The 26543-nt window shown below is 38.8% G+C and overlaps 1 protein-coding gene across 11 annotated transcripts in view; it reads left to right on the forward strand.

Annotated features, from left to right (window-relative positions):
- Positions 1 to 26543, forward strand: part of RAPGEF4 (Rap guanine nucleotide exchange factor 4) — a 273427-nt gene that overhangs the window by 158150 nt on the left and 88734 nt on the right. The window contains exon 1 of one of the 11 annotated variants that reach the window (XM_045520930.2): positions 16501 to 17941. The exons of the other annotated variants lie outside the window; for them this stretch is intronic. The gene's annotated coding sequence lies outside the window, so the exon portion shown is untranslated. Of the gene's footprint in view, positions 1 to 16500; positions 17942 to 26543 lie in introns of those variants that run through there. 11 annotated transcript variants of the gene reach the window in all.

Here is a 26543-nt window from a genome sequence, read left to right on the forward strand (position 1 = left end):
CACACACACACACACACACACATATATAGACACATACCTATTGTATAAATTTATATTTAACCGTTTTCATTCTTTAAAACTGCCAGGAAAGAAAAGTGTAAAACCACTTTCAGTAGTAAGATCAGGCATTGTTCAGAATTCTTACTGCAAGCTTTTATAAATGTTTAAATTCACTTCAACTTGGTTTTATTTTCTGTTTTCCTTCAGTCACAGAATGATTCTGAAATGCCCATAGAATGTGCCATCTAGCTGCTTGAAATTGAGTGCATGTATATCACTCCATCCCAGGCCCCACGTGAGCTACAAAAATAAAGCAAGCATGGTACCTTCGGGGAGTTGCAGTCAGCGGATGGAGGCAGACGTGTGAACACAACAGGCACAATGAAGTGTTGTGGGCACGTGTGGTGGGGAGGGCATGGTGTGCGGGCGTGGCCCTAGGAGCGCTTCAGGCTTGAGTTAAAGCCCAGCTCTGCCTCTTACGGACCAGGTGAAGGTGGACAAGTTAGTTAACCTGTTCACTCTTTATTTGCCCATCTACAGGGTAGGAATAACAGTGGTTTGGAGGGCGTGGACTGGTAGTGGAAGCCAACGAGGCTTCTAGGAGCATCAGTGAGATAATGCCTGCCCCGTGCTGGCCAGTGCTGGCGTCCGGGTGCACACTCGGGAGACACGTGGGGGTCCGTGTGGTTCTCAGGAGAGGAGGGGAGGCTCAGAGCAGGCCTCCCAGAGTGGGAAATGCCTGCGTGCACTCTTGATGCAAAGTAGGTGTTAACCAGGTAGAGGGGAAAGGAGAGCAGTGCATGAATAAAGGAACAGAATACCAGAGCCTTCTCTTTGGAGGCTAATTCCATCAGCTCTAAAATCAAAACCTGTTCATTATTTTGGATTCTTAATTTCTAGGATCCCTTTGCAAAGTTATCAATATCTGGCTTCTAAGCTTCAGGCATTTCAGGATTCCAGCAAAACACCATACTTTTTTTTAACCTAAAGATCTATTTTGAATGTAGATGGGGAATTAGCTTGAATTTTGCCCTGTTTGCACCTCCCAATATCATGCCTTCCTTTTAAAGGTGACAGCTCTAGATTGCAGATGCCTTTGAAGCCTGTTGTTCACTCTGATCTCCAGCTCCTTTTCTGCTCTAGTAGCCCAGTCAGTGCTCTCTCGTTTCTGTGGTTCTCCTTTTTTTTTTTTTTTAATTCCTCTTACTTCTCTTGAATGAATCACTCTATAAAGCTTTCTATTGAATTTTGACCCCTCTTCCCTTTTCCATTTGTCAAGGTCACTTTAAATTTCATTCCAGTTCTCCCGAGTGCCGTCCACTCCCACCCAATTGGGTATCATTGTCAAATTTAACAAGAATGCATTTGATTCCATATTCAAGGCATTAATCAATATGTTAAATCTAGCATCACTCAGCAGAGCACCTAACCTTGTGGAATGTAATTTGGTTTGTGCTCATTTACTTGCATACATGATAAAATTACCCCATCCAGACATGAAAAATAAACTTAGGAAAGCATACCATGAAAATACGGAGTAAAACAAGTGCTAAGTCGTTAAATTCACTTGCTTTTTACTTACTTGTAATTTGACAAAAAGGAAGATGAGAATTTTATTTCTGTCTCAGAAGACACTAGTATGACTGGATCCAGTACATATTCATTGTTGCAGTCCGTGTCCCCAGAGATGCATCACCTTCTGTCCCCAGCAATAGCAGCAACACAGGGCAAGTCTTACCTCCATGAGACTCAGTCTCCTCGTCAGTGAAATGGTGATCCCTTGCCAACCACAACAAAAGGGTTGTTGGGAGAGCAAATGAGGTGGGAGGGTAATTCCAAAACTTGATGCTGCTCTCAAATAGAAAACATTACCTGACACTTCCCTGGAGCTTCTTTCTAAACAAGATCACATCCTCGTTAGTATCCTCAGCCCAGGGATGTGATCCCAGCCTGGGGAGATCACTGCGGTGGGCCAGTGGGGTCTGGTTTACGAGTAGTTTGGGTCTGGGAAGTCTTATAAAGGTGCTCTCGCGTCCTGTTAGGACTTGGTCCGGTTCTGAGTTCTGGGAAGACTTCAGGATGCCGAATGGAAAAGTGGTTCATCTTCATGTGTCCTGGCTCAGCCAGGAGAATGAACGGTTCCCAAGTCACACCAATCCTAAAGTGAGGGAACCACACCCAAAGTGACTACAGTGATGGGCCGGGGTAGAGAGGAGTAGGGACGTGAAGACAAGCTGGAGAAGGCGCCTGGCTCGTCTGGGGGCCCAGCAGAGAATCATGTATGTTATCATGATTCATGTATGCACGTTCTGGTTTTAGGGTATGTGGGGTTTTTTTAAAATATTATTTTAACCAATTCTTCTATTTAAATTGTCAAAGCATTGCAGTGTACAACTGCCTAGTAAAGGAACTGGTACATATTACATAAATGGCTATGTCATTCAACAAGATACTCTTTTGACTGAAACAGATAATGATCCCTTTTCCCACGTGCACCAGTCCCCTGCTCCCCCAGCTTTATATTTTGTATGTTTTCTTTCTTTTTCTCTATTTGATATCTGGTATATTCATAAAAACACTTGGGCTCCCTCTGGTGGCCATTTCAATATTTCTGCACATCTAACCTTACAGCTTGAAGTTACATGGCACAAAATGTTTGGATGAAAGAGGAAGTATTAATAGTAAATGTTATTTTCTTTTGTAAGATTACCGGTACTTGGGAACCTCCAAATTAGCCACAATATTCAACTCATTCATTCATTCATCCATTCATATATCTTCCAATATGTTGTTGATATTTCACTTTCCTAAGTGAATGAGTGTCTGGTCTGCAAGCCCATAGAAAGATTGAGTCCCAATCCTGTCAAGTCAAAGAAATTTTCCCAAGAAGTGATTCTGTTAATTAGCAAGTTTTTATAGAGTGCTTACTGTGTATTAGTCCAGGACTAGGCATTGTGGGAAACATTTTGTTATTCACCATTTAAAAATATATTATTAAGCTCTGAAAGTTGGCAGTGTTACATTATTTCTTTTTGTCCTTTAAATCGTATTCCCATTCTATTTACTTCATAGAATTTTATCCTATTGTAATGGGTTTTTTACGGGCCTGATTACTTTTTAATTATGCCAATGTATTAGTATACAGATTCAGCTATAATAGCAAAGACCCAAACATAATTGTCTTAAATAAAATAGAAGATAGTTTTCCTTTGTGTTAAGTGTCCAAATGTGAGCTGTCTAGGGTAATGTGGCACCTCCATGTTGTAATGTGTTTTTACGATTGAAAGTCTCTTACCGATCACCGTCTTATACTTTCATGTATCAAAAATAAGTATATAAATTTAAATCTTAGTGATTTAAAATTTCTTGTGACCGTAAGTCTCCATTAAAAATTTTTCTTCTGGATTGAATGACAGTAGTAGTACACAGTTGTCAAAACAAACTAAATATCTTATAGACTTTTATAAATAATTATAAAATATTAAAGTACATTATTATTGGAAATGCATCATCAAATGACTTGGGTGCTTTTAAAAAATGAACATGTTACCTGTATGCAGCAGGGGTTTGACATCACTTCTATTTCTCTTCTTGGTTTTTAGAGATATGAACACTGGAAAAGCTTGTCCACATATATAATCAGATAGGAATGGAAATAGTTTTAAATGGCAATGTCATGAAAGTCCTTGACTCCTAGGCAGCTAGTGTGATGCCTCATGCAGAGAGAGTGAGGATGGCATAGTCACCTTGGACTTTGTGTTGCATTCTGAGTGGATTTTGAAAATGGAGTCATAAGAACTTTTGATGAATTAAATGTGAGGTGAGAAAGAGAAGTCAAGGACAACTTCAGGGTTCTTGGCCGGACCACGATGAAGGATGCAGCTGCCAACAACTAAGAAAGGGAAGACTGAGGGTAGAGTGAATTTGGAGACCTAGTTTGAAGGTCGTTCTACTAGACAGTATCCAGGAGTGAGGCGCGATTAGGCTTTTGTACTGTACCCCTGTCTATTCAATAGTTAATAATAATAAACATTAGATTAGAAAGTGATAATGAGATTTGACATTAGGTATTTATACTGAGTAGCATGTGCCTGGGGCATGAATAATATTAGAATGTATCTGAAAGAAATAAAAATAAGACAAAAATTAGCAAGAATTTTATTAGGGGTTTGGCTCCCCACCTCTGTTATATTTTGTAGGTTTTAAGAGAATTTATGTTTGTAAGCAAGTTTTGTGGGTAATTGCAGGTGTTGCCTTTCGAACTAATAAAAGGTTGACTTATGGCATATTTCAAGTATAAATAGTAATGAATCAAGCTAACAAAGTGTGACTTAATAGACATCCTCAGGGATCTACTTTAATGAATAGGCAGAGAGATGTTATTTGTAACTTAGCTCACAGAGTATTTCTATATGATTTAAAGGGCTATGACCTGCTTGAAACAATTTGTTTTCTTAATTAGTTTAATCATTCTCATTATAGTTTCTTAAACTACTAAATGGGCTAGTAACCCCCCTTTTTATTAAATAGTTTTTCCAACTGAGCCACAAATTTCCAATTAATAAAGTTGGAAGAAGTAAAGTAATTCCATAATAGGGGGAAAGCGATCATATTTTGTTCAATTCTTTTAAAATCACTTATTTAGCATTTATGAAGTGCCTACTATGTGCTGTGCAGGTACATACTTTGGTTCTGGAGATGAAAGTCCAGTAAAACTAATTCTTGACTTTAAAGAGCAGACAGCCTAACAGCTTAAACAGCCTTGGACAGAGATTGGTAAATGGATAATTATATCAGAACATAGTACTGAGAGATGGGAGTTAAGAGCCAAAATACCTCATATGTTGTAAGTGCCATGTCACTTGAACTCAAAGGGTTTCTTTTAAATTGAAGTGCAGTCAGTTACAATGTGTCAATTTCTGGTGTACAGCACAATGTCCCAGCCATGCATATATATACATATATTCATTTTTATATTCTTTTTCATTAAAGGTTATTACAAGATATTGAATATAGATCCCTGTGTCAAAAGATTTCTGAGAAAGCGAAATTTCATTATTCACCACCCTAATGTTTTCCTTCTTCAAAAGAATGCAGCTACTGCCTTATTATATAACTCCAGACTGTGGAGGCTACAGGTGGCAGAAATCCATATCAAGCCACCTCAAAAGCAAACAAGAGAGGACGTTGGAGGCTCCATCCCCAGTCCACAGGAAGAGCAGTTGTGGAGCTGACCCTGGGCTAGTGCAAGCCAAGGGCTCCTCTTCCTTCTGCTTCTCCCCAAGCCTGGAAGCATGGCCACCAGCAATTCCTGGTTCTTCCAGGCAGCTACAGTTAGGAAACCTTGGGGAAGGACACAGCTGATCCAGTGTGGGTCACGTGGTCCCTATACCCCAGTTCTGAGTCAGTGTGGGTGAGATACACTGTGGGCTCAGTGCTGCCCATGGAGGGCAGGGGTCTGTGCCCGGAAGAAGTGAGGGACAAGAAGTAGTAGCTGTTCTCCCCAGTGAGGCACGTTTAGCTGACCGCTAAAAAAAAAAATCCCCTTCCTCTGGTGTACTCAGATAACATCATAAGGCAATCAATACCTCATTTGGGGTAAGTCTTCATCCCTTGCTTACAAAGAAATAGGACAGAAGCAGTTGAGAATAATGTTGACACCACGTTTTGCAATAGCTTTGATTGCAGTAAGCATTGTGCTTTAGAAATTCCATGCATTCCATTCAATCAGAATCATAACTTCTTTTTCACTGTCTTCCTAACATGTATGATGTGGAAATTAACAAGATTTAATCTTGTTAAGTCTTTTGAGATACTTAGATGTGGGTTCTGAACCAGTAAATGATAGCAGCAATCCTATTTGTCCTTGGATATTACAGGAATTGTTTTTGTATCTATTTGGTTTTAAGTCTTTAAAGTCTATGAGCCAAATTTACATTCAGATGAGTCTTGACGCTTACATTGTGTTCCTAAACGGAAATGTTTATGCTAAGAGTCTAAGATGAAGTCTAGCAAGACAGTGCATTTTTATAATTATGGTTATCCTTCCCAGATCATAAATAGTGCTTATGTTGAATATTTGGAAATATAACACTATTTTTAAAAATATCCTATAAATGCCACCACCCAGAGCTTGGAGTGTTTATGTATTTAATGTATAGAAACAAAATATTTAGTTTACACTGTATATATAGTTTCATATCCTACTTTTTTAATTAAGTTTTTTAAAGGAATTTATTATTTAATATTTTATCAACCATATTGAGGAATGAATTTCCTCTGCAGTAATTTTTTTCAAACAGCTATCTATATCTTGTTAAAGTTTTCACATCATCTCCTTCCCATTTTTGGAATTATTTTTGGTTACATTGCTGTTGTTCTTCCTTCATTTCTGATGTTCTAAACTTCTCACTGGTATTTCCTTTCTGACTGAAGAACTTCCTTTAGAAATTCTTGTAAAACAGGTCTGCTGGCTGCAAATTCACCTGCATTTCTTCTTCATCTGAGAATGCCTTTATTTTACGTTCATTCCTAAAGGATATTTAGGGTTTGACAACTTTTATCTTTTAGCATTTTTTATGAACTAATACTGATACATTATTATTAACTAAAGTCCATTGTTTATTCAGGCTTCCTTTGTCTTCATGTAGTATCCTATTTCCATTCCAGGATCCCATCCAGGATATCACTGTATATTTAGTGGTCCTGTCTCCTTAGACTCCTTTGACTGTTCCAGTTTCTCAGACTTTCCTTGCTGTTGCTGAACTGGCAGTTTTGAGGGATACTGGTCAGATATTTAGGAGAATGTCCCTGAATTGTGATTTGTCTGATTTTGTTTTCAAGACCAGACTCAGATTATAGGTTTTGGGGGGAAAGACCACAGATGTAAGTACATTTTCATCCCATAATGTCAAGAATACATGCTATCAAGATGATACATCATTGTTAATGTTGCCTTTGATTATCTGGTTAAGATACTTATTTGCCAAGTTTCTCCACTGTAAAGTCATCCGTTTTCCATCCTGAATTCTTTGGGAGGAAGTCCCTGTGCATAGCCCACACTTAAGAAAGGAGTTATGCTCCACATCCTTGATAGCGGATATCTATATAAATTATTTGGAATTCTCCTCCATCGGACATTTGTCTCTTCTACCATATGTACTTATTTATTCAATCATTTTTTTAAATTTAAGTATAGTTAATTTACAATGTTGCTTTAGTTTTGGGTGTACACCAAAGTGATTCAGTTATACATATATATATTCTTTTTCAGATTCTTTTCCATTATAGATTATTACAAAATATTGAATATAGTTCCCTGTGCTATACAGAAAGTCCTTGTTGTTCACCTATTTTATATATAGTAGTGTATATATGTTAATCCCAAACTCCTAATTTATCCCTCCCCACCTTTCCCTTTTGGTAACCTTAAGTTTGCTTTCTATGTCCGTGAGTCTATTTCTGGTTTGTAAATAAGTTCATTTGTATCATTTTTTTTTTAGATTCCATATATAAGTGATATCGTATGATATTTATCTTTCTCTGTTGATTTACTTCACTTAATATGGTCATCTCTGGGTCCATCCATGTTGCTACAAATGGCATTATTTCATTCTTTTTTATGGCTGAGTAATATTCCTTTGTATATATGTACTGCATCTTTTTTTAAAATTGAAGTACAGTCAGTTATAATGTGTCAATTTCTGGTATACAGCACAGTGTCCCAGTCATGATACATACATATATTCGTTTTCATACTCTTTTTCATTAAAGGTTATTACAAGATATTGAATATAGTTCCCTGTGCTATACAGAAGAAACTTAAAATATATTTTTATATAGAGTGGCTAATGTTTGTAAATCTCAAACTCAAATCTCAAAGTACCTTATACAGATGAGATAAGGAAAGAAGGGAACAGCTTCCCCTACCCAGCAACCCAAACTCAGACAGGAAAACCACTTTCATGACCTTGTTCTTCACCCTGGTTTGTGTTTGCTTTTATAGCCCGAGAATAGTTTTTATATGCACTATATAGTCTTGGAGTTTTCTCTGCTCCTGTATCTTCATAAAGATTCCCACATGCTCCTTCTTTAAAGATACGTGCTCCTTCTTTAATAAGATCAGTGAGGTTTAAACTCCCAGTGATAGACTAATTCTCAAAATGGCTACTTAAGTCAGAAAAAGCAATGACGTTACCAGCTGATCACAAACCAATTATTGATGGTGTTTGCAGGCATAGTGAATCATCAAAGGCATTTTATTTGCAAAGTTTTGAAGTAAGACAATTTAATACAAAGATTAAATCACATGGAGAATTATTTCCCTGACTTTTATCCAAAACATGTGAACATCTGAAGCTGTCCCCTCCCCTTGCTTCTTTCCAGTCCCCTGTGACTAACTACACCCTCATCTGCATTCTGGACAGAACTCCACTGTGTGAAAAAGAATGAAATGTGCAGTTCTTGAAATCTCCTTTAGATTTAAGTGGTAAGCCAGTAACATATTAAAAATTCACTCTTTATTTAGAAAGGAGATTTACTTTAAAATGCAGCCTACTATTTCTTTCATTTTTAAGCTGCACAAGGCAGAGATGGGTAGTGTTTGCAATGCCACATGGAGGTAGGGACAAGAAAACAGGTAAGCTGCGGAGTGTTCCTGTCATGAGTGGGTGCCCAGGGCAGGCCCGTGTCACCACGGCATCCAGTCGTGGCTACCACCCCACACTTGGCTGTTTCTGGTTCATGGCTGCAGACCCACCCCTTCCAGATGCAGAGTCTGACGAAACTGAAGCATATGGGAACAAGATGCTTGGTGCTTTCTCTGAAAACAGCCTGTTAATCGCCAAATCTTATAATGATTAACCCCAGTCTGGCTGAAAGCTTTAATCCAGGGGCCCTTGAGCTTTGTGACAGGCAGCCGAATGGTTCTCCTTTCTTGAAGAGAGATTGTGAAAAATGTCCTAAAAGTGAGCTATAATCCTCATCTTATGTACCCCAACAAAATTATGTCCACAGTTTAAGTTTCTAGTCAATAAATGAGCACAATAACGTTTGATTCCTTTTCATTGTACTTGCAGATGTTTCAAGTATCTCTAAAGCCTTTCAAATTACTTGGAATAAAAACCCATGACCCAGAGGTAGAAATGCCAGGTTTCTAAAGCATGCTTAAGCCTCCATCAGCTTATTCTTCCTGTAATAGTAAGGCTGTAAAATTTGGGATTTTCCTCCTTACGCACACTCTAGAAAATTAGAAAAATACAGAAGGGGGAAGAAAGAAAAATATAAGTGCAATCAAATGAATATATGTATGTATATGCATGACTGGGACATTATACTGCGCACCAGAAATTTACACGTTGTAACTGACTACACTTCAATTAGAAAATCTTTTTTCAAAGTTTAATATATCGCACTACTCTACTTCTTTGGCCTTTTAAGAGATGCAGTTAGCATGTCTGATTGAAACCAGCATCTGCACTGGTATAACCTGATTTTTTTTTTTAAAAAAAAAGAAGTCTGTGTTTAGGGAACCTGGTTTATGAGCTAGATGTGAAGTGAACTTGGTGGCTGATGTAGTATCCTACTTTTTTGCCTTGTTTTCATATTTTATATGATATACCTTTTAGGTCTTTGATCATTTTTGTTTTAATGAACTTTGTAAAGGCTTAAAAGATTTCTTGAAAACATCAATAAGTTTTTGCTATTCCAGGAATTTTGCTTAACGTAGACTAACTATATCACTGCTCTCAGGTTCCTGAGTTCCTATAGGTTATCCAAATCAGCTGAATGCTCTTGTCCTGTATGGTACTAAGCTGTGTTTATTATAGCTTTAGCCTGCTAGGTTGTTTGAGGCAGGAAAAAAAAAAAAACTTTTAAAATTTCGAGTCAGTTTAGACAAATACACCTACATACATAAGACTGTACTGAAGTCAACTGAAGTCAATTCAAAGCGTAGGACAAAGAACTGTTTTTCTCGTGGTAATTATCTTACCTTTCCCAACTGGGAGTTACTATGCTATTAAAATAATGGCTTAGGGCATTTTGCAAAGCATGCATTTTAAACTTAGGAAAATGTATTTGTGTTTTCCTGTTGGAAATTTTTGTCTTGATTAATTTGTTCCAGATTAATATTTATTAGTCTTAATACAGAAGCCAATGGTGATATTCAAGAGGCCAAAGACAGACCATTTCTCTAAGAGTTTATCCAGAAGTTATGTCCTATCCAAAGTTCCCTTCAAGGCAGGCTTCATAATTTGTCAATATATGGCAAGAACCTGAATCAGTGACCTATGTATTCTACTTCTGGGAATTGATTCTGAGAAAATAACTCCAAATATGAGTGAGTGAAGGCAACTTTTGCATAAATTTATAGCATATTTATACTAGCAAATTATCAAAAACAGCTTAAAGGTTCAGTGACAGGAGAACCATTAAATTATACACCATACATTTAATGGAATGTTTACGTGATGGTTACAAAGAATTTATAGTAGGATGTGAAACTGTTTATGGTTTCGTGTTCTATAAAAAGAGAAGACACAAAATTTTATCTCAAGTATGATCACACTTTAGTTAAAAATAAAAGGAAACCTGAAACTGTACTTAGACAAAAAGGATTAACATGAATATTTCATAATACTAATCATAGTTATCTTTGAATAGTGGTTTGTCTGATTAAACATTTTATATATTCCAAAGAGCATGCATTATTTTGTAATAAAAAAGGACAAAAAAGGTAAAATCCTGTAACTAGTATATGCTTTTACTACACTTGATAATCTGACTTTCTGATGTCTTCTTACCTGTGATGAATCTGGAATATCTTCACTTGTAGCATCTTCCTGCACTTTCCCCTACCTTCTCCAACCCCAGCTTGATGCTACAGCCAGACGAGGGAACTCAGAATACCTTTAACTCCCACCTCTGTGATTTTGGCTCCAGCCTGCAGTGCCATTCTGCCTCCTCTCTACCCATCAAATCCTCCTAAAGACTTTTTTCAAATCCTACCTCCTCTGGAAAGCCTTCCTTGAGCCACCCTGGGCAACTGTTGCCCCTTGTCTCTATAAAATACTTATGTGTATGGGATTCAGCTAAATGCGATTTTCATCCATTTGTGCCTGCTGATGACAGCACCAGCCATCCCTCTGACTTTGTGAAACTCACCTGCTGATTTATCAGCGCCGACACTGACAGGAACAAGTGGGTAATGACGGCCTGGAAAAATATATACATTTCCTGACTGTTCAGTACCTTAACTTAAAAAGCTGTTGTATGAATGAGACCTAATAAAACTTAAAAGCTTTTGCACAGCAAAAGAAACCATTGACAACCTTCTAAATCGGAGAAAATATTTGCAAATGGTATGACTAATAAGGGTTAATAGCCAAAATATATGAACAGCTCGTACAACTCAACATAAAAAAAAACCCAATTAAAAAATGGGCAGAATACCTGATTAGACATTTTTTCAAAGAGGACATATAGATGGTTAACGGGCACAAGAAAAGATACTCAGCATTGCTAATCATCAGGGAAATGCAAAGCAAAACCACAGTGAAATGTCGCCTCACACCTGTCAGAATGGCTATCATCAAAAAGAACACAATAACAAATGTTGGTAAGGAATGTGGAGAAAAGAGAATCTTCATACAGAATCGGTGGGAATGTAAACTGGTGCAGCCACTGTGGAAAATAGTATGGGAGTTTCTCAAAAAACTAAAAATAGAACTACCATATGACCTAGCAATTCCATTCCTGGGTATATATATCCAAAAAGAAACATGAATTCAAAAAGATACATGCACCTCAATGTTCACAGAAGCATTATTTACAATTGCCAAGATATGGAAGCAACCTAAGTGTCCATTAACAGATGACTGGATAAAGAAGTGTGATGGATATGTACAATGGCATACTACTCAGCAATTAAAAAGAATGAAATTTTGCCATTTGCAACAACATGAATGGACTTGGAGGGTATTCTGCTAAGTGAAATAATTCAGAGAAAGACAAATGCTGTATGATATCACTTACATGTGGAATCTAAAAAATAAAGCAAACTAGTGAATATAGCAAACAAACAAACGAACCAAAAACAGACTCACAGATCTAGAGAACAAACTGGTGGTTACCAGAAGAGAGATGGAAGGGGGGAGGGACAAAATAAGTATGAGGGATTAAGAGATACAAACCATTATGTATAAAATAAATAAGCTATAAGGATATATTATACAGCACAGGGAATATAACCAATGTTTTATAGTAACTATGAATGGAGTATAATCTTTAAAAATTGTGAATCACTATATCATACACCTGAAACTTATATAATATTGTACATCAACTTTTTTAAAAAACTAGAAAAAAATTTGTTGTAGAGTTTCCACAACAAGTAGCATTAAATACGTGTCACTTATTTTAAATTTGATTCATAAATGTGGAAGTGTTTGTGAAAATTTGAGACTGTTGACAGATTTAACTCATACCTTCTGAAACCTGTATTTGGTAACAGATAACCACTTGTCACTCAAGAGTCAGCTCACTGGACTTAAGTGTTATATCTGAGAAGAATGGGATTGTATTATATTTACAATGGAACATATGAGAAAAGGAAACACACTGATATTTTATTAGTACTTACTGTGACCTGCTAGAAAAAGGTATGCTTTTCATTAAAAAGTCCACAAACGATAAATGCTAGAGAGGGTATAGAGGAAAAGGAACCCTCCTACACTGTTGGTGGGAATGTAAATTGATGGAATTTTATAGAAAACAGTATGGAAATTCCTTAAAAAGCTAAAAATAGACCATATGATCCAGCAATCCCACTCCTGGGCATATATCCAGAGGGAACTCTAATTCAAAAAGATACATGCACTCCAATGTTCATACCAGCACTATTTACAATAGTCAAGACATGGAACCAACCTAAGTGTCCATTGACAGATGACTGGATAAAGAAGTTGTGGTATATGTATATACAATGGAGTACTACTCGGCCATAAAAAAGAATAAAATAATGCCATTCCAGCAACATAGATGGACCTGGAGATCGTCACACTAAGTGAAGTAAGCCAGAAAGAGAAAGAAAAATACCATATGATATCACTCATAGGTGGAATCTGAAAAAATAAGACAAACTTATTTACAAAACAGAAACAGACTCATAGACATAGAAAACAAACTTGTGGTTGCTAGGGGGAAAGGGAGGGGGAGAGATAAATTGGGAGTTCAGGATTTTCAGATACTAACTATATATAAAATAGATAAACAGCAAGGTCCTACTGTTATAGCACAGGGAACTATATTCAATACCTTATAATAGTCTATAGGAAAAAGAATAGGAAAAGGGGTGTGTGTGTGTGTGTGTGTGTGTGTGTGTATATATATATATATATGTATATCTGAATCACTGTGCTGTACACCAGAAATTACTGTAAACTGACTATACTTCAATTTTTAAAAATTTTTTAAATAAAAAAAGGTATGCTTTTCCAGGTAGAGCTGGTATTTAAAACAAACAGCCGTGAAACTAATTCTATTCTGACTTTAACACTGTTTTTTTAATTTTTGATGTATTTACATGGCATTAATGGTGTCTTTAAGTAGGAGATACTTGACATTTGCAATCAGTATTCCAGACTTTTCTAGAATCAATAAATGAATATATCTAAAGATGCTAGGTGGCCATGCAGTCTTACTCTCTGGCCGAGTGTCTGGCTCCTGCAGGCCACCCTCTGTGGAGGCTGGTGGTGGTAACATTTTTGCTGAGTGCTTTCCATGAATACAAACATGTATGCATTCTCTTTTTCCCTTTGAGTCGCCCTCAAAGGAAATTTGAGGGTTACAGCTGCCTATTGGGCTGTGTCAGGATCGCATAGGACCAGGTGCCACTCCAGAGGCAAGTTTCAAAATCCCAAGGTCTCCTTTACTCTTTTTCTGTTATAATGGAGGGTTAGTAAATATTTTCTTAATTTTTTTGATGAATGAGATTAAGCTAGTTTCTTGTTCTAAAAGAGGTGTTTTCTTCTAACTTTTTATTGAAGCTTAACATATCCATGTAAAAAATGCACGTTATTTTGGTCAATACATTTTCACAAATATTCCCATATAAACAGCATGCAAATCAAGAAACAGAACATCACCACCCCAGGAGGAAACACATGTTTCCTTCTAACTATTCCTCAAACTCAAAATAATTTGTTTTTATACTTTAGATAAATGAAATCACCTGTATTCAGCTTCTTTCATTCAGTATTATGTGGGTGAGGTCTAGCCACATTGTTGCATGCAGTTGTAAATTGTTTTCTCTCATTCCATTATGGAAAAATACCACCATCTATTGCTGTTTGGTGGTTGGTGGGCTATTGTGAGTGGCTGTGCTCTGAACATGTAGTGTATGCCTTTTGGTGAATGTGTGCACATATTACCGTTGGGCTTTGATCTAGCAGTGGATTTCTGGTGTGCTAGGAATACAGGTGTTCATATTCAGGTCTGTGTGTGGACTTCTGGAAGTCTGTTAACCCCTGAAATTGCAAGCAGAATTTTGGATGTATGTATATGCATCTTGAAGGTTCCATCACTTGTGTGAAATTTTTTAAGTGTCTAAAAAATGTTCAGAAGTACTTAGCAAAGCAGTGAAAAATCAAAACCGATCTTGTGTCTGTCAAGAGAAAAATAAGAGGAAGTCAGGATGACAGAGAAGGATGGTTTCGTGTCTCTAGGACAATCTGTTTTCAACAACTTCCTTGATCTAGAGGAAATACAAAGGCGTCAACTTTAAATTAATGTTTCTCTCTTCCGATCTTAAAATACCTTATTACAGAAATGAACTGAAAAGAAGCAAAAGTAAAATAGTCCACAAATTATCTGCCAACATCCAATAAACTTGGCTTTTCCATATCTAACCATGAAGAGCAAAACTGAAATTTCAGAAATGAAAAGAGGAAACTTTCTCTCCATTCTCTTCATACCACAGCCAGCTGAAAGCTCCTCAGAGGTTCCTCCACATGTTAAGTAAATATTTAATACATAATCTCTATGAACAAAGCACTACAGGGATTCCGAGATAACAAGAAACAATTTTTTATTTTAAGGAGCTTATGTTGTACTCGGAGAAACAGACGTGTAAATAACTGTGGCACAAGCAGTGAAATATTTGCAGTAACAGAAATTCCGAGATACAGAGGGTCCCAAAGATCAACTCAGAACACAGTTGACGTCTGTAGAGAACGTGGTCTGTAGATCCCAGAGATCAAGAAATTCAGGAATACCCTTAGCTGATCACTAATCTCCCCAAATGGTTCTTCAGATTGTTTCATCTTAACGCATTGATTATGAATCTTCAAAGCCCCTGGATGAGAAAAATCACCTGCAGTGGACTAGTTTTTTAAAGTAGTTTCTATAGCTTCTCAGATTGTATTAGAGGATTGTCTCTAATTGGGCCAATCTCATTTTAAAACATTTTGTAGCCCAAACCTAGCATCGTAACCCATACACAGCATCATTTAGCAGTATAGTTCCTTTGAATTTTAATATAGCAGCTTAGCACAGCACAGAGGACGTACACAAATGTCTGTGGAATAAGTTAATATTTACAAATGTTTTCACTCAAACTAGAATTACATAGTATAGTGCACTACATTATACATTATTATTTATAGTGTAAGTGTGTTATTATGTTATGTGATTTTAAGGCTTAACCTCTATCAAATGGGTTTGTAAGAGTTATTTTTGAAAATACTTCCAAATTTTAAGAGATGGAAACTTTTGTCTTTCAGGATATGCAAGATAGCTGTAATCTTGATTATATATTGTATACATATTCATGTTTATCTTTATAAATCTGTTTTCTACACTTAGATTTTAACAACCCAGTATGATAGCCATTTCTTCTGGGTTTTTTTGTACGGAGGGAAGACAAACATTGGGGTTTTTCGAAGTCCAGTTTTTAGAAGTCCAATTCTACTATTAAAGCTCAAGTATGTGACCCAAACTGCCAGTCTTTGCAGAATCCATTTCTTTTGGTGAGGGGAGCAGGGGCGAGGCTGGGTTTTGGGACGAGCAGTGGCAGGGTTTCTGGGATCCAGTGTATGTACTCTGCGAGTCTCAGTGATGACCCATCAGAGGCCGTGAGGTTTGGCTGAGGAACCCTACAGTGAGGTTTGGGCCTTGTTCCTGGCGGATCCTTCCTCCCCTGTCTTTGCAGCTCTCCCAGAGATTCTCTGAGTTTTTTATTATCTCTTAATAAATTCCTATTCTGCCTCCACTAGCTAGAATAAGGATACAGACCGAGATACCCAGCAAATTCTGAAAATACTTGACGCTGTTGATATTTAGACTCTTATTGTAAACACGCCTTCATTTTCAAATACTAATTTCATAAATATTGAATGTGATTATTTTTTGCCTTATTCCCTGAGGAGAGTGATATAAGGATTATGTTGTGTTACACCTATGCTTGGAAACCTTATTAAATATTTGTATAATGAATTTGGTTGAGATGAGTTATTTGTAATTTAGAAATTTTGAAGTATGTTATTTCTGAATATTAAGCATATTACTCAAATACTCCTAGAGGCCAAATTCATTTTCCTTAATAAATCGTAGGCATTTAATTTTCCTGTGAGGTATTTGAGTATTCAAAAGATAAAAAAATAAAAGTGACTGGGAAATGATTCCTTTAACCTGAAAATGTATTGGTTTATTTATGTAATATAATATAAATGTTGTTAGGGTGATGACCTTATCATTGAGTGAACTAGATGCAGTTTTTAGGAAACACTCACATTTTAGTAAGGGATTATGAGGTTATGGATCCAAAAAGTGCTACTGGTGGTCATCTGATTCCTTGATGCTCACAGTGTGGTTCATGGTCCAGCAGCATCTATGTTACTAGGGGTCTCAGGTCACACCCCAGACCAGTAGAATATAAACCTGCATTTTATGCTGGAGAGGGTGTGGAGAAAAAGGAGCCCTTCTACACTGTTGGTGGGAATATAATTTGGTGTAGTCACTATGGAAAACAGTGTGGAGATTCCTTAAAAAGCTAAAAATAGAATTGCCACAAGATCTAGCAATCCTACTCCTGGGCATACATCCAAAGGAAATGCTAATTCGAAAAGATTCATGCACCCTATGTTCATAGCAGAACTCTTTGCAATAGCCAAGACATTGGAAACAACCTCAATGCCCATCAACAGATGACTGGATAAAGAAGATGTGGTATGTATGTGTGTGTATATACATACATATATATATATGATGGAATACTACTCAGCCATAAAAAGGAGTGAAATAATACCATTTGCAGCACTATGGATGGACCTAGAGATTGTCATACTAAGTGAAGTAAGTCAGACAGAGAAAGACAAATACTGTATGATATCACTTATATATGGAATCAAAAAAAATGACGCAAATGAACTTATTTACAGAACAGAAATAGACTCACAGACATAGAAACTTACGGTTACTGAAGGGGAAAGGAGGAGGAGAGATAAATTAGGAGTTTGGGATTAGCAGATACAAACTGCTATATATAAAACAGATAAATAAGATCCTACTATATAGCACACGGAACTATATTCAATAGCTTATAATAATCTATAATGAAAAAGAATATGAAAAAGAATGTATATGTATAACTGAATCACTATACTATACACCAGAAACTAATGCAATATTGTAAATCAGCTATACTTCAGTTTTTAAAACCTGCATTTTAGTGAGATCCCCATGTGATTCATATGGATATTAAAATTTGAGAAACTAATTTTATTTTTCATTTTACCAAACACAAACTCCTGTTCATTAAAAAAAAAAAGGTGGAGAAGAGAGGCATTACTTATTAGACTTCTCTATCAAGAAGTTGCAAGCCGTTGAACCCATCCTTTCATGACCGTGGAAATGGCTGGCAGTTTCCTTCTCAACATTCCTTCATGTAAGTTACTCTTCGCCAATTCCCGCGGAGAGTTCTCTCTTCACTCATCTGCTAATGAAGCTTCTAGAATGACTGAACCCCTGAAGAAATCCTTCCATTCATTCAATAAATAATTGGATATCTGCATGCTGCATGTCAGGAACTGGGGACAGAACAGAGCAAAACCAAGTTCTACCTTATGGAGCTAACATTTCAGTGGAGAAGACAGACAAGAAGCAAATACGTAAAATGTCAGATGTGATATGTGCTAGAGGGAGAGAGATAAAGAATGCCAGATTTAGGGCAGGGGTGGGCAGAGCAGGCCTCTCTAAGGAGCTGTGTCTGAGTAGAGACCCAGGGGAGGTGAGAATGTGAGCCGTGGGTGTACTGGGAAGAGCATGTCCAGGCAGACAGAAGAGTGGGGAGCGGACTGAGCAGGGGAAGAGAGTGGCGTGAGATCAAAGAGGTGACAAGGGGTCAGACGGATAGACAGTACGTTGTATGGAGGTTGACTTTCACTCTGAGTGGGAGGAGAAGCCGTTGGAGGGGTTTAGGCAGGGTAACATCTGACCCACGTCAGATGCGGGATCATTCTGGGTATGAGGTGGAGGATGTGAGGGATGGGAACAAGCAGACCTCTTGGGACCCTCTCACAGTCCCAGACAAGAGATGACCCTTGGCCAAGGCGCATATGGCTCTCGAGCACATGAAACCGAGCTAGTGAGACTAAGAGACAGAATTTTTTAAATGTCAATTTCTTTAAATGTAAATAGCCGTGTGTGGCTAGTGGCTAACATGCTGGACAACACAGTTATAGAAATCGTGGATAGTATCACTGTCTTTTCTTTCTCTGCAGAATTAGTGCAGTGTTGGGCAGATAGGCAGTGCTTAACAAGTGAATTAATGATAAGATTATTTCTCTGGCCCCTTCGAGACCTAAAACATTTATGATTCTATACATCCAAGGTAGTTCTGAGTCCTTTTTGACATGACCCTTGTGGTTTTTGATAGCTTCCCTCCTAGCTTGCCTGGCAAGATATTCCATTTCTTGTCCCTGGAATCAGCCATTTCTCCCAAGAAGACTTGCTTTCAGAACTCAGGATGTTCATTGCTATTGGTTTGGTCATTGTTTCAAAGTCTTACATATATGTCTTTTTCCTTCTACAGTGAGAATCTTGGGTTTTCAAGGACGCAGGGATGAGAGAAATAGGATACCCCATAATTTCTCTTTTGCTTTATCCTTCAGTATGTATACAGTAGACTCAGGTTAACAATACCACATGTCTATCAATAAATGATCATTAAATAAATTTTAGCATATCCATACAATGGCATACCATGCAGCTGCCCAAAAGTGCATGTAGGAACAACAAAAAAAAAGGGTGAGGAAGCTCCTTATGTCCTGATATGAAAAGATCTCCAACAGACGTTAAGTCAGAGAAGCCAGGTCAAGCCAAAGTACATAACCAGTGGTGTGGGAGAGGAGGAGGGGACAGAAGATATATTTATATTGGCTTGTATATGCCAATTAATTTAGCATCTTCAGTACAAGAGCTTTTTCTAAAACATGTTATGCAAGGTATTTGCCTTTGGAATAGGCCCAGCAGGAGCCCTACTTCCTGGCTTCAGGGAAAGTAGAGTTTCAAGCATAGCTTTTCTATGCTTATTCTATTTAAAATTTTTAAATAAATATTAACTTTCAGTATCCACCATGCCCAGATTTAAATTTGAGATTATAAAAGGAAATGCAATGGTGTTACATTAGATTGTATGTTAATAAGCACCAAAGCACAAAAGCTTCAAGAATTGAACTATGTCTCTGAGTCTTATATTTGCTTTGTTTCCCAAAAGTGCTCAACACACTATTCCCAAGTTTGGAACAGGTAGATAGGCCATGCTTAATTCTGGACTTTAATGACAGAATTTCTTCTAATGGAAGAAAGGTTGAATGATGAGGCCAAAACAGATTTGTAAACAGAGGGGAAAGGAGGTTTAATAATCTATCACAGAATTTATATTTCCATGAAAATCATAGTTCTGAGGGTAGATATGCCACCATGGACAGTGGCCTCTGTGGAATATTATGGTTGACTTATTTTGTATCTCTGAGCTCCTGTTACAGAAATGGAAGTTTAATAGTAATATGTTGGTATTATCATTAAAAGAAAATCTGGCCCTGGTCAGACCAATTCGTAAGGAAACGATGAACTACTCTGTGTAAGAACTCAAAGAGAATATTTCAACTGGTAAGAATGGCTGCCTCTCCAAAAAGTTAGCATTTTGATTTTGCCTCCAAGTATCTGGCTTAGGTCTGTCTAATAGCTACGTAGACATGCCTCTTGGACAGCAAACCCTCAGAAGATACTGTATATTAATAGAAAGATTAGTGGCGGAGGCTCTCTCCCACCACTAGAAGAGATCAAAAGCAATGTTTATTATAGATTAGGGCTTGACAGAATCCTTCTAAAAACGTGACATCTTGCACCACTGCGTTAGGAGATGCTGGAGAGGAGCTTGCAGCATTTGCTAGCACCTGCTACAGAATAGTGCTCCCAGACAAGTTAAAAGAAGCATCTGTGCAGCACATTTCTTGTAGAGACGTCTTTATTCCAGTTTTATGGGCTTAAACCAAGCAGCCTTTGGTATACTTAAGTCTCTTCTGCTCTATAAGCCTGGCCAAATAATGAGACTCAGCCTGAGACTTAACCACAGACTTCAGTTCCCATAATTTAAAAGCCATTTAAAAAGATATGAACATGTATATTTACTTGGTTGAATTGAGGAGTCTCAACTCAGTGAAATATACACAGGGAGTAGTTCCCGCTCCCCAGTAACCACTCTTAACTGTGTTAAGTTGAATACTTTCTTTCCCACTGGTACTTAGCAACCGTAACAACTTCAGTCTTCAATCCATAAATTTTTTTGTCACTTTGGGCCCTAAAAAATATTATTTCAGTTATTAAGGATTAGTCATGTCCATTTTTTAAACATTTGTTTTTTAGAGCAGTTTAAGGTTCACAGCAAAATAGAGAGGAAGGCACAGAGATTTCCCATATCCCTTCTGCCTGTACACAAGCATCTCCTCCCCATTATCAGCGTTTCTAACCAGAGGGTACATTTGTTACAACTGATGAACCTACACTGACACATCGTAATCACCTGAAGTCCATAGATCACAATTATGGTTCATTCCTGGTGGTGAACATCCTGTGGGTCTGCACAAATGTATAATGACGTATATTCACCACTATGGTATCACACAGAGTAGTTCCACTGCTCTAAAAATCCTCTGTGCTCTGCCTATTCATTCCTACCCCCCAACCCCTGACAACTACTGATCTTTTTATTGTCTCCATAGTTTTGCCTTTTTAAGAACATCATATTGTTGAAATCATACAGTATGTAGCCTTTTCAGATTAACCTCTTTCACTTAGTAATATGCATTTAAGGGTCCTCCATGTCTTTTCGTGGCTTGATAACTCATTTCCTTTTAGTGACAAATAATATTTCATTGTCTGGATATACCACGGGTTACTTATCCATTCACCTTTTGAAGGACATCTTGGTTGCTTCTGAGTTGTGGCAATTATGATTAAAACTTCTATAAACATCTGTGTGCAGGGTTTTTGCATGGACATAAGCTTTCAACTCATTTGGTAAATACCAAGTATGTTTAGTTTTGTAACGAACTGCCAAACTGTCTTCCAAAGTGGCAGCACCATTTGCATTCCCACCAGCAGTGCGCGTTCCTGTTGCTGCACATACTCGTCAGCATTTGTGTTGTCAGTGTCCTGGATTTTGGCCATTCAAATAGGTGTATAGTGGTATCTTGTTGTTATTTTAATTTATATCTCCCTGATAGCAAATGATGTTTAGCGTCTTTTCATATGCTTATTTGCCATCTGTGTATCTTCTTTGGTGAGGTGAGTGTTGAGGTCTGTGCCCATTTTTTAAACAGGTTGTTTCCTTATTCAGTTTAGAATGTTCTTTGTATAATTTGGATAATTTTATCAGATGTCTTTTGCAAATATTTTCTCCCAGTCTGTGGCTTGTTTTCCCATTCTCTTGACTTTGCCTTTCACAGAGCAGAGGAATTTATTTTAATAAAAGTTCAGTTTATCAATTATTTCTTCCATGGATTGTGTGCCTTTGGTTTTATATCCAAAAAGTCATTGCCAAGCTTCTAGGCGGTGAACACACGGAGATTCCAGGACAGTGGGGCACCTGGAGAGGGCACGGAAGCTCTTCACCACTTCCCACAAACCTTGCCCTATTCATCTCTCCCACCTGGCTGTTCCTGAGTTACGTCCTTTCATAATAAGTTGGTAACCTAGAAGCCCCAGGGCTGGTGAGATGATGTGAGCTTTGAAAACAGATAGCCTTGGGCTTTGATCCTGTCTCCCGTCTTTACAGCACTGAGGCTTTGGAAAGTTCATTTACTCTTTCCGTGTCTCACTTTCCTACACTGTAGGATCCTTAGATAATCTGTCTGGGGCATTATAAATAATAAATGATAGATATTACTGTTGTTAAAAAAATAAACTGAGGCATAGTAAAAATGTTGAGTTTATTTGAGCAAAGTTTGATCTGAATCTGGCAGTATCTAAGCAGAGGTGGTTAGGAGCACTCCACTGACATGAGCTCAGGGAGGTAATTTTATAGAGAAGAGGTGGAGGCAGAGTTAGGAAATCGCTGACTGGCAGAAACGTGAAGCCTGGTTGGCAGCAACTGTTGCCCTTAGGTTTCAATCTCGTGACCCTGAGGCATTGGCAGGCTCAGATTCTGGTTTGACAGGCTGCCCTAGCATTAGAGCCCCCTGTCTAGTGGCCTTCTGGTTTAATTAATTTAACACCCTCTAAGTGTTCCTGCCTGTCTGTGGCTTCCACTCCAGGTGGGTCCATGTCAGTGGTGACTGTCTGGATTCCCCCGTTTTGCCAGATTTCGGGGTAGAAGTTTTCTAGGCACCCTCAGTTCTCTGACGAGCCCAAGTCATGATTTGCACTTTGGTCAGCTTTTTCTTGAAACAGTGGGAGTGACGACTTCTACATGTTAAAGCTGAAACTGGAAATCTACACGTCAATTTTGAACTAGGAAAGACTTTTTAAAAAGCCTATGGATGGAAACCAAAGAGGTCTGTAGATGAAATTTTCCATTATTTAAGTAGTGGGAAAACTGACATAGTTATTTCGGAGTGGTGAAATCTGTGTGAGTCTGACTTAGTCCTTTCAGTCTCAACTGCTCAGTGATGACGCTGATGATAATTGTCACAAGACTGAGACGTACATTTCTAAGACCTTAGCTGTATTAGCCCAAAATGCGAAAACGAGGGACTGTAACTCCTGAAAGTATTATCATTTTCATTGAAAAAAATTAAATATTATTCTTCCCCCTTCCCCAAAATTTTCTCACCTGAACGGAAGAAAATTAACTGGAAATCCTAAAATGTTGCATTTATTCGTTGACTCAGATTCTCACTAACTGTTTAACCCAATGAAGTTTTGCTTTCCCAAACACATCAAGAGCTCATTTAGACCCGGTGCTTTATCAGAGTCTCTGTGTTAGCCTAGCACGTGGCTTTGCACACGCCTTCCTTAAATACTTGAATTGAATGTGGGCTTATGTGACTTTTTATTACACCCGGTTGCCAGAGTTCTGCCATGAGCTTTGTGTCCCAATATAGCGTGTCATTCTTATCTCCTGGCTTAAAATGCTGTGCCTTGCAGAAGGCTTCTGTGAGCAAATACTTGAGGAAAAAGCATTACCCCCTTTCAAAAGGGCTTGAATATGGTCTTTCACGAGGCTATTACAGTGCCTTACACCTCATTATGATCTACCGGGGAGTTATTGTGCACCATGTAATGGAGGCTAAATTCGTATTTTTCATCAGCTGATTAGTATTTCTGAATTGGCTCTGGTGCCAAAAGGAATATTTTCCCTGACTGTTTCTCCTTTTCAGTAGTAATATAAACATTAAAAAAAAAAAAAAAAAGCAGTAGAATGCATCCCCTCTCCAGAAACAAACAAAAACCAATTACGGCCAATCCTGAGGGAAGTCTTCCATGGAGAGCGCCAAGAAAAGCAGAGAGAAAGCAGAACACCTCTGCCTTTATCTGTCCTCTCTGCCCAGCTCTTTAGCATCACGTTTCCACAGCTCAGCTCGGATTCTTTCATGCCCGGGTCAGGAGGAAGGATTTTTGTCCTCAGCACATGATTGATGGGTTGAGAGGTATGAAATTTAATCTGAGAGGGGTCTGTTCCCTCCAGGGCTCATTTGTGATACGTGGTTTCCGGCTGCAGGTCAGAACATATGGCAGCCCCGGAAACCAGCCGAGGAAGCAGTCATGGAGCGTCGCTCTAAGCCACCCACTGACCACCTTCCTTACCTATAGCCTCCTCCAGGACGAGGTGCCTGGGAGGGGACCGAATAGGAGAGGGTGAGAGGGCCGCGGTGGAACGTGGGGCAGCCTGCCCGCCCCCTCACTCTGTGGTCACAGCGACCACCCTGATGCAGGGCCTGGGCTGTGTGTCCTCCGAGCACTGCTTTGCCTGTCCTGTGCTCTGCTGTGCATCACAAGGAGGCTGACCCCCCGCAGGGTGTGTTTTCCAGGCTTCCTCGGCCTTGGTTTTGCTTTTACAAGGTTAGTTTTCTTACTTTGATCATCTCACTGATAGCACCATGACCCTTCTTTCCCTTTTCTGTGTAATCTAATCATCTATAAAATGAAACTCTTTCCCTTATTTCTCTGGTTTGTGGCTGGAGGGAGATTGGATGCAGAAGGATCTCTCGCTCCCCTCAGCGGAGAGAGGGTGGCGGCATCTCCAGCAGTGGCTGTGCATCTGGGGCCCTGAGGCGCTCGAGGGTGCCCGCTGCCACCAGGACACCTGGGTCTGGCGATGCCGCCTGCTTCCTCGGCACCCCCACCTGAGGGCTTCCCGCTTGCCTCGCGGCCAGGTTACTTCCTAGTCGCCTCTCAGGCTTCTCAGCTCTTCCACCACCTGTAGAGCTAGTTCCCGGCATTAAATTCCCTCCGTGGGAAACACTGAATGGTTCCCATTTCCCTGCCCAGACTCTGGCTGCTACCTAGCTTCCTGGTACGTTTGTCTTAGCCCTGGCAGGGCGGTTCCTCAGTGCCGCGTTGTTTTCGTGTCACCAAGTTGCTTTTTAAAAAGTTAATTCACACAAAACGTTATGGTAGCTGACAGAGAAAAAAATCTGACAATGAGTGTGTATATGTCCATGTATGACTGAAAAATTGTGCTGAACACTGGAATTTGACACAACATTGTAAAATGATTATAAATCAATAAAAAATGTTAAAAAAAAAAGTTAATTCAAACCAAGCATGATGCATGGTGCTAACGTGTCATCTCAGCAGGACATTGTAAACATTTATTACTGGAAACTCATAAGATCAGGTCTGGTACCTGATAAGCCAGAAGGGCTTAGATGCACTTTTCTCAATGAACTTTAACCAAATAGAACATTAACTCTTCCAAAAGGTGAGCCACAAAGTCTCTAGAAGAAAAGAGCAGATGGGGTGGGGTCACTGTACCTGCAGTGTAGACACTGGAGTAAGACTGATCTGGGCTCGTCTCCCAGCTCTCTGGTCATCAGCTGGGTGAGCTCGGTCCCTATGTGTTGCTGGCCTTAGTTTTCTCAATAAAATATAAGAATAATAATAAAATAAGAAGATAACACGTATGAAGGTGCTCATGCAGAGAACACAGGTAAAGGGCCCGACGCAGGAAACCCTTGGTCTTACCTTGATCTTCCCTTTGGGGCTGCTTTTCTTGCTTGGATTCTCCCGCATCTCCCCAGCCTGCTCCTTTTCCTCTCCTGTTTACCCTTGTCATTTGCAAAATGAAATTCTTCTCATTTCTGTAAAGCTCAGCTAAAGTGAAATTCTCAAAAATATAAACTTCGCCTGAAAACCAAGGGAAACCAAAAAGGACATAAATAAGCAGATACAGAAGTGGTAACGCCACCCTCGTGAAGGAGGGGTCCCTGAACAGGTATCGTCCGTGTCTTTGTTTCCCCGGGCCTGGCTCACCTGTCACGGACGCCCCCTACCTCGCGGCACACGGCCGCTGGCCACCAGCGGAGCCCTTGGAACACAGAAGCTTGCCTGGGTACAGTGTCCCTTTCAAAGATTTTTATTCCCCCCAAATAAAACTTTCCCTGCTTTCACCCTGCATGTGTTCCTTGGAGGTTTTATTTAAATAAAGGGACTCTCCCCCTCTCAAAGCATCTATTCATTCTGTTGCCTCCAAACCTGAAATCTTTGAGCTGGGGAAGGTTCTGAGAAGGCTGCCTTTCAACAGATTAAACAGCCTCTTGGTCCTGGAACAGGTACTGGGATTATCTCGCTAAAAGGCAACCTCGTGTACATTTTGCCCCTTTAGAAGTTGCAAATCAAAGAAACAATACTGGTTGAAACCTGATTCTTCCTCCGCTTTGGTAATACGTTCTCTTCATGGTTCCAAGGATCCAACCAAATTAACTACCAGGGGCCTTCTGTTAGCCCTTTTGCTTAAGTGTAGTCATTTCTGTAGAAACAAATTAAAAAGATGCAATCTTCAAATAATGTTTCATTGTACCTACCAAAGAATAAACAGCCATCAG

Source organism: Camelus bactrianus, chromosome 5 (assembly GCF_048773025.1).
Source record: "Camelus bactrianus isolate YW-2024 breed Bactrian camel chromosome 5, ASM4877302v1, whole genome shotgun sequence".
Lineage (NCBI taxonomy): Eukaryota > Metazoa > Chordata > Mammalia > Artiodactyla > Camelidae > Camelus > Camelus bactrianus.